Below are 7,066 nucleotides of genomic sequence, written 5' to 3' on the forward strand. Positions count from 1 at the left end.
AAGAAAAATCAAGGAAAGTCATGTTTCCTTCATTCTTTGAAAGTAAGAAACAAAGAAAGAAGTAAAACAGGAAGGAAGGAAGGGAAAGAAAGAATAAGGGAAAAGAATAAGCGAAAAATAAAATAAAGAATGAAAGAAAGGAGGAAAGAGAGGGAGGAAAGAATGAAGGGAGGAGAGAATGAAAAAAAGAAGAAAATAATGGAAGGAGGAGAAAGAACGAAAAGAAAAGGAGAGAGAGCTAGGGAGAAGGAAGCAAAGAAAAAGGAAAAAATCAAGGAAATTAAAAAAAATGAAATTTAATAAAGAAGGCAGGTAAAAAAAAAGGATAGAAAGAAAAATGAACAGAGAGAGAGAAAAAAGGATCAGGAAATAAAGATAGATGGAACAAAAAGGGCAAGCAGGAAGGATAGATCGAAGAATGAAGATAGAAGGATAGAAAAGAAAGAAAAGATCGAACAAAAACAATCCAATCATCTAATAAAAAATCATGATATTTGGTGTTTTTTAGTATATTTAAAAAAAAAATGTTTCAGAAATGAATAAAATTTCGAAGTGAGGCATTGTCAACTTAACAATTTGATGACATCGCGGCATGATACACAACGAAAGCTGAAACAACTAGATCTAGTTATGAAAACTCATAACTTGTTTCTCCGATTACATCTCCAAATCAGTAACCTGAGAATCCATAATATAATTATACAAATTTCCCGCCGATTTTGTGATTATTTTGGTGGAAAAACTGTTTATCATATCATTGTTTGCACCATTGAGAATCTGCTCCGATCCTAATTGCCTTGCCAGTACAGAGGCAGGAGGCCAGTTTGCAATGTATTGGGTACAATTTAGCAATAAAATCACCGAAGAACTTGCAAAGGTTTAGTTATCGATTTTATTGTTGTCTCTGCTTCGTCATCTGTTGGTTATTTAAAGAAAATTCGTCACTTTTAAAGGTATTAACTATACATTTGGTCAATTTTCTGAAATACGGGACAAATAGGCGTCCCGGGAAGGGTTTGTCGGGACAAAGGAGCAAAATACGGGACGTCTGGTCACCCTGATCCAGGGGGCTAAGGGGCCACCCCCCCCCCCCCCTGACGAAAAAGAATGGGGGAAAAGGAAAGAAGAATTAGGAGAAGAAGAAAGAAGGATGAGAGAAAAGGAGGGAAAAAAGCTACAGGGGCGGGAGAAAAGAGGAATAAAACAAGTGGAGGGGAATAATTGGAAAAGTTGACTCGGAGGTCATTACATAAAAGTAAAAATTTATCTTGCGCTTCACGCTTGCATTGCCTGCAAAGACATAATAATTTGCTCAAGTTGTACAAGTTAGATTATCGTGTTTTCGAGACAAGAAGTACAAAGTATACTGGGGTGCGAAAAACCGTGCGATTCGAGTTTTCATAGCTTTGTTTCAGCGAGGTACACATCAGCGTCATGATTTTATAATAGTGCTGAATATCTTTTTTTCGCGGTATAGGCGCTCGCATTATTTGATGAACAAGACAGGACTGGTATCGTCTGCATGAATTTTCACAAACGGCTAGTCCTTGAAACGCCCCCTTTTCAGGTCAGAAGGCCGACCTGTAATATTTTCATCGCCTTGCATAATTAGATACGCATCATGTTCATATATTACAAAAGGTACTTAGAATGTCCAGTTAGGGGTCTAAATCGCCAAAAGAAACTAACTTGCACTTATACCAATATACTCTTCATAATTTTCCTCCATGTCAAACAAAACTTAACATGATCCCTTTCGAGTCAGTTTATAAAAACTTCAGCTTGCGCTAACTTGCTTGAATGTCAAGTTTTTAGATCAATAGGCCAAGTTTCAGATCGCGCTACGCGCTTGCATTTAGTTAGGAAAATACAAAATTTCTCAAGATTTCAAAAAGTGGAAAGAATTTCCGGTGTATGTTTAAATCTATAAACGAAATTCTTCCCGCCGCTTTTCACGTTCCTATAGATATTATTGTTATTGAAATAATTAATTCTTTATTAAAAAGTGCTTAAATTGTTCAATTTTTTTAAGTCGGAATATCAAAACCTTTCATTTCGCTTTTCACACTCGCATCGTTTTTTTTATAGTTAGATACCCATCTTGTTCATGGATACAAAAAAGGTGCATAGATAATCTAGTTTTCAAGTCGGAATATCATTTTTAGCTCGCGCTTCGCGCTCGGATTATTTGATTGAGCAGCTAAATCGTAAAACCCATATTTATTTTTCGCAATTTCTATGTAAAAATCAAATCCACTCAAAATTTATCGCATTACATAACTTATTCGGCATTGCAAGTCTTCCAAATCAAGTGTTCACAAGTCCCATATTTTAATTTAAAGCGTGTTTGATTTACAAAATAGTTAATCTTCATAGTTTATCAGTTAAACAACCATACCATGCTTAATTTATTAAGAATTAAATATCGAAAATTAAAACTTTGTTTTGATAATTTAAACGCTTGTTTAAATTGTATAAAGAACCACTTTTAGGTTCATGTAGTAAGCAGCTTTGTATAAACTATATGGGAAAAATAAAAAGTGTGATACCGTCATCGACATGTCAAGGATACCAAACAAAGTGACCTAAAAAGATTTCATACAACACCCTATCACCCTCATTTTTTCAGTCTCTTGAGAGTTTTCATAAGTAATAAGCACACAGACTAGATAGGATATCAATAAGGTATGTACCCTGTGAAAAAAAATGAGTGAGTCCATGCGTTACTTGCGGGACAGAATTACTTACAGGTCATGTCCACCTCAGAAAACTGTTGATTTGAATCATTTGATAAAAATCAAATAAGCATAACTATAACCCCTACCCCCCCCCCCCCCCCGGCAAAAAAATCATCAAAATATGATGTAAAAAGGTAAGAAAGTTACGACATTTTAAGGTTTTGCGTATTTTTCACAAAAGAGTTATATGCAAAACTCGGTGACATGCAAATGAGAGAGCCGATGTTAACCTTCAGTAACTCTTATGGTATAACTAGTAGCGTACCTAGGATATTCCACAGGGGGGGGCAAAATAATTTACAAAAAAAAGATCTTCAACCACAAATAAAGGATTTCGTGCAAAAAAAAGAGATTCCTCAACAGGATATAAAGGACATTTCACAGCAGAAAAAAATTAACAAGCAAAAAAAAGAAGGTCTTCAACTTCAGGGGGCAGGGATAGGCCCCTTGCATGGTATGTGACTCGTCAGGAGGGGCAGTCTGCCCCCCCCCCCCACGTAGGTACGCTAGTGGTAATAACACGTGTTCAGGGAGGACTAGAATTTTGGTTTACATCATGCCAATGAGGAGAAAAATCAAATAAATTGTTCTTATTATGAAAATCAACAGTGAGTGGGTGATGTCATAAATCCCTATACAGTGCGTATCAAAAAAACGGGACAGATTTGAAAAGTCTATAAAATTTTTGTTTCAAATAATGATGTCTATATTTTGGTGTTAATAGATGCTCTAAGGTCTTATCTTTGAAATGCAATTTAAAAAAATAAATTTTATTCATGCTTGAGCGAACACGGGACATTTTTGTTGGGGGTTCAAAAAGAGGCTTGCGCCAGAATTGCAGAATATGTGTAATACAATGATCAGACTTCTTGCTAATGAGGAGACTTCCTCTTGACCTTTTCATTATCTGTGCCACAATTTTCGAATTATGCTCTCAAATTTCATTTACAAAGTTATTTATTTAATTGAATTATTTCGTTTTTTCATTTAATCTTCTCTTACCTTTTTAATTTTCCTTCATAAGTAACTGAGAAAAGAAGATTTTTTTTTGTCAACCCAAGCAAGAAGTTTTGAATGATTAATTGGGAAAACTTGTGATTATTAAAATCGTTTTATTATGTGAAACAAACAATGTAATGTACATGTACCTTTAAAAGACATGAATCTATTTTTCAATGGGTCATTAATTCCTTGACCAAGTTTAATTGCTTGACAGGAAACACAGGAAGGGATTCATGTCTTTCAATGACAATGGTGTATTGAGTCAATTTTGAAGGAGCTAGATATGGCAGATCCGGGGTAAAAAGTTGTGAGCGAGCGAAGTGAGCACGCAAATATTCCCACTTTTTTAATTACAATATCAAATTTTGTGATAGATTTTGACATAATATTCAGAAAATAATATCATATTTTACTTTCTATCTTTCCTTTTATTTCCTGTCCACTTTTTTAGGTCATGATTTTTTTAATGGGGGGGGGGGAGCAACCCGAGCGCCCACCCATCTGTATGGCTTTGTTCAAAAGGCACCATAATCTTTGTAGCACATAATGAAAGGATTTGAATAAAAAAATCCATGCTCTCCCATAATTCGGTTGAAAAAAAATAATTTTAGCTTGAAGAAGGAATATTCAAACCTAACAGAGAGCATATTAAAAAGAAATAACAGAATAATTCAAGCAAATAAATAGATCTGAAAATGCATTTTGACCGCATGATTTGATGGAAGTCTGCTAATAAGCCAGAAGTCCGATCATCATATTGCTCATATTCTGCAATTCTGGCGCAAGCCTCTTTTTGAACCCCCAACAAAAACGTCCCGTGTTCGCTCAAGCATGAACGAAACTAAATTTTTTTAATAGCATTTGAAAGACCAGACCTTAGAGCAACTATTAACACCAAAATATAGAAATAATAATTTGAAACTAAAATTTTATAGACTTTTCAAATCTGTCCCGTTTTTTTGATACGCATGCACTGTATTATGTGCATTCCGACCATGCAGGATGTGCACAAATTTAACTGTTTTGTGAAATTAAGGAAAATTTTTGAAAGTCGTAACTTTCTTAACACCCGATTTTGATCAAAATTATCAGTGTTATGCTTGCTGGATTTTCTCTTTTTATTTGAATCAACCTTTTGTTGAGATGGGTTCGATCTTTAAAAGCTGCAAGTGAGCGAAGGGAGTGCGGCGAAAACTTTGACCTTTTGATGGAGTTTTTCAGAATGTTCAGAAAATAATTTAACATTGACCCTTTCAGATTAAAAAAAAATCACTTTTTCGTAGTCGGGAAAAATCAAAGGGTCCATGCTGCCAAGCCCCCAGCATAGAACAAAGAGGTATGTTCATTCAATATAGACACGCCAAACAAAATGAATGGGGGGACTCGGCACCCCTGCATGGACCTCCTTCATAATTTCCAATAAAAATAATTAACCCTGAATTGTCGAGGTCCCTAAAAGTATAAGGACTTGTGATTCTATCATGCTCCTGCAGGCAACAATAAATTGAACTATTCACGATCTCTCTGTGCATCACGTATTTTTCCACAATCAAAGGAGTCTTCTTCTTTTTTTCTTTTGTATCCCCCCCCAAAAAAAAAATCCCTTGATAAATTTCTTTACAATTCATTTGTCCAATACATCGACTGGTCAAGGAAGCCATAACAAAGGGCTCTAACAAAATAATGAAAAGTAAAACACCATTACGACCATAAAATTACCATCATTTTGGAAAGAACCGTTGATAAATCATGCTTGGTATTCTCGTGTTTATTTCACTCGAATTAATACGTCTATTCAATAACCAGGATTAATCTAAATATTCTGTCTGGGTTTCTCGAAACTAGACTGGGGCCGTTTCATAAAGCTGTTCGTAAATTAAGAGCGACTTTAAGAACGACTGTTGATCCTTTCTTGTGGTAAATGATATGATCATTGGCGATGGTTAAGCGCGAAGAAGGATCACCAGTCGTTCTTAAAATCGCTCTTATCTTACGAACAGCTTTATGAAACGGCCCCCAGATATTATGAGCTGGTGAGAGTGACAGTGTAATGAACTGCGTTCAATGAGTATAACTAATCATCCAACTATTGGTCTAATAAGCTGCTTAGTATAGCTGGTTTCACTAGCAGATCTAGAAAGTAGAAGGCCCCTTAGGTACGCTTGGGGCATTCCTCGATCAAACTTATTATTTCTTTACACTCTAAAAATATTGGGTAAAATGTTATTGCTCCATGAGCGTAATTATGTGTCCAACAAACATTGGGCATTTCTGTGGGGCATTTTTATTTATCCAGTGTGATGAAATTTTGCCCATTCTAAAGTAATTGCTGCTTTTTTTTTTTTTTTTGCTTCCCGCATTTTGGTAAAATACTGCCCAAAATTGGTTGGACATATTATTACCCTCGTGCTGGTTAATATTTTACCCAATATTTTTTACAGAGTGTATGAAATAAGAATTGGAACAAGGTCGGGGTTTCGGGGAGGGGTTGGGTGAGGGGTACTATAAATAATGATTCATAATTGAAATTTTATATCGCATAAATTATTTCACGTTAAATTATTGTTAAATTTATTGAAATAAGCATGAATCATATTTTGTTGGAATGAGAAAAAAAGAAATGCGAAATGTTAACTGACTAGTCATGTAGTGATGACACTGAACCGCCATACACACTGAGATACTTGAATTGAATATTTCCACATTATTTTCGCTACTTTGCGCTATTCTGTATAGGGCCTCACCCTTTTCATTTTTGTGGGTGCAGGTGTAACTGCAACTTTCAACTCTACCCTCCTTCAACATTACAAACGAACCGCCCTTTCAGTTTAATACTTTGAAAAGAAAAGAAAACAAAATACAAGGTCTCTAAACACAGACACAAAATAGATGTAGGTCTAGCTATAGTCTAGTACTGACTTTGGTAAATATTTGATTTTCTGTGTCAGAGGCACCGTCACAAGATGCGACCGCTTCTTTCTGATTTTTCGATGAGGAAACGGAGAGAGAGAGATAGAAAAATTGAAGAATGCAAAAAAGAGGAAGAAGATAGTAAAAGAAAATAGAGTGCTAAGTTTACAAAGCAAGTCTGTATCAATTACCCCTGATATTATGAAATCGAGAAAAAAAATATCCTCGACACCGCCCTACGTCACACCACTGCCCACCCCACGTCAAACTATACCGTACCCTGGCGTCGCCCGCCCGCTGGTCTGATCTTAGGCAGCGGCGTATTAGGCCAAACTTTTTGACGGGGTCAGTTAAGGCGGGAGCTAAAGTTCTGAAATGGGTGCCGTGCATGGAGCGAAGAGAGGGAACAAAAATGT

This window comes from Lytechinus variegatus, chromosome 9 (assembly GCF_018143015.1).
Source record: "Lytechinus variegatus isolate NC3 chromosome 9, Lvar_3.0, whole genome shotgun sequence".
In the NCBI taxonomy this organism is placed as follows: domain Eukaryota; kingdom Metazoa; phylum Echinodermata; class Echinoidea; order Temnopleuroida; family Toxopneustidae; genus Lytechinus; species Lytechinus variegatus.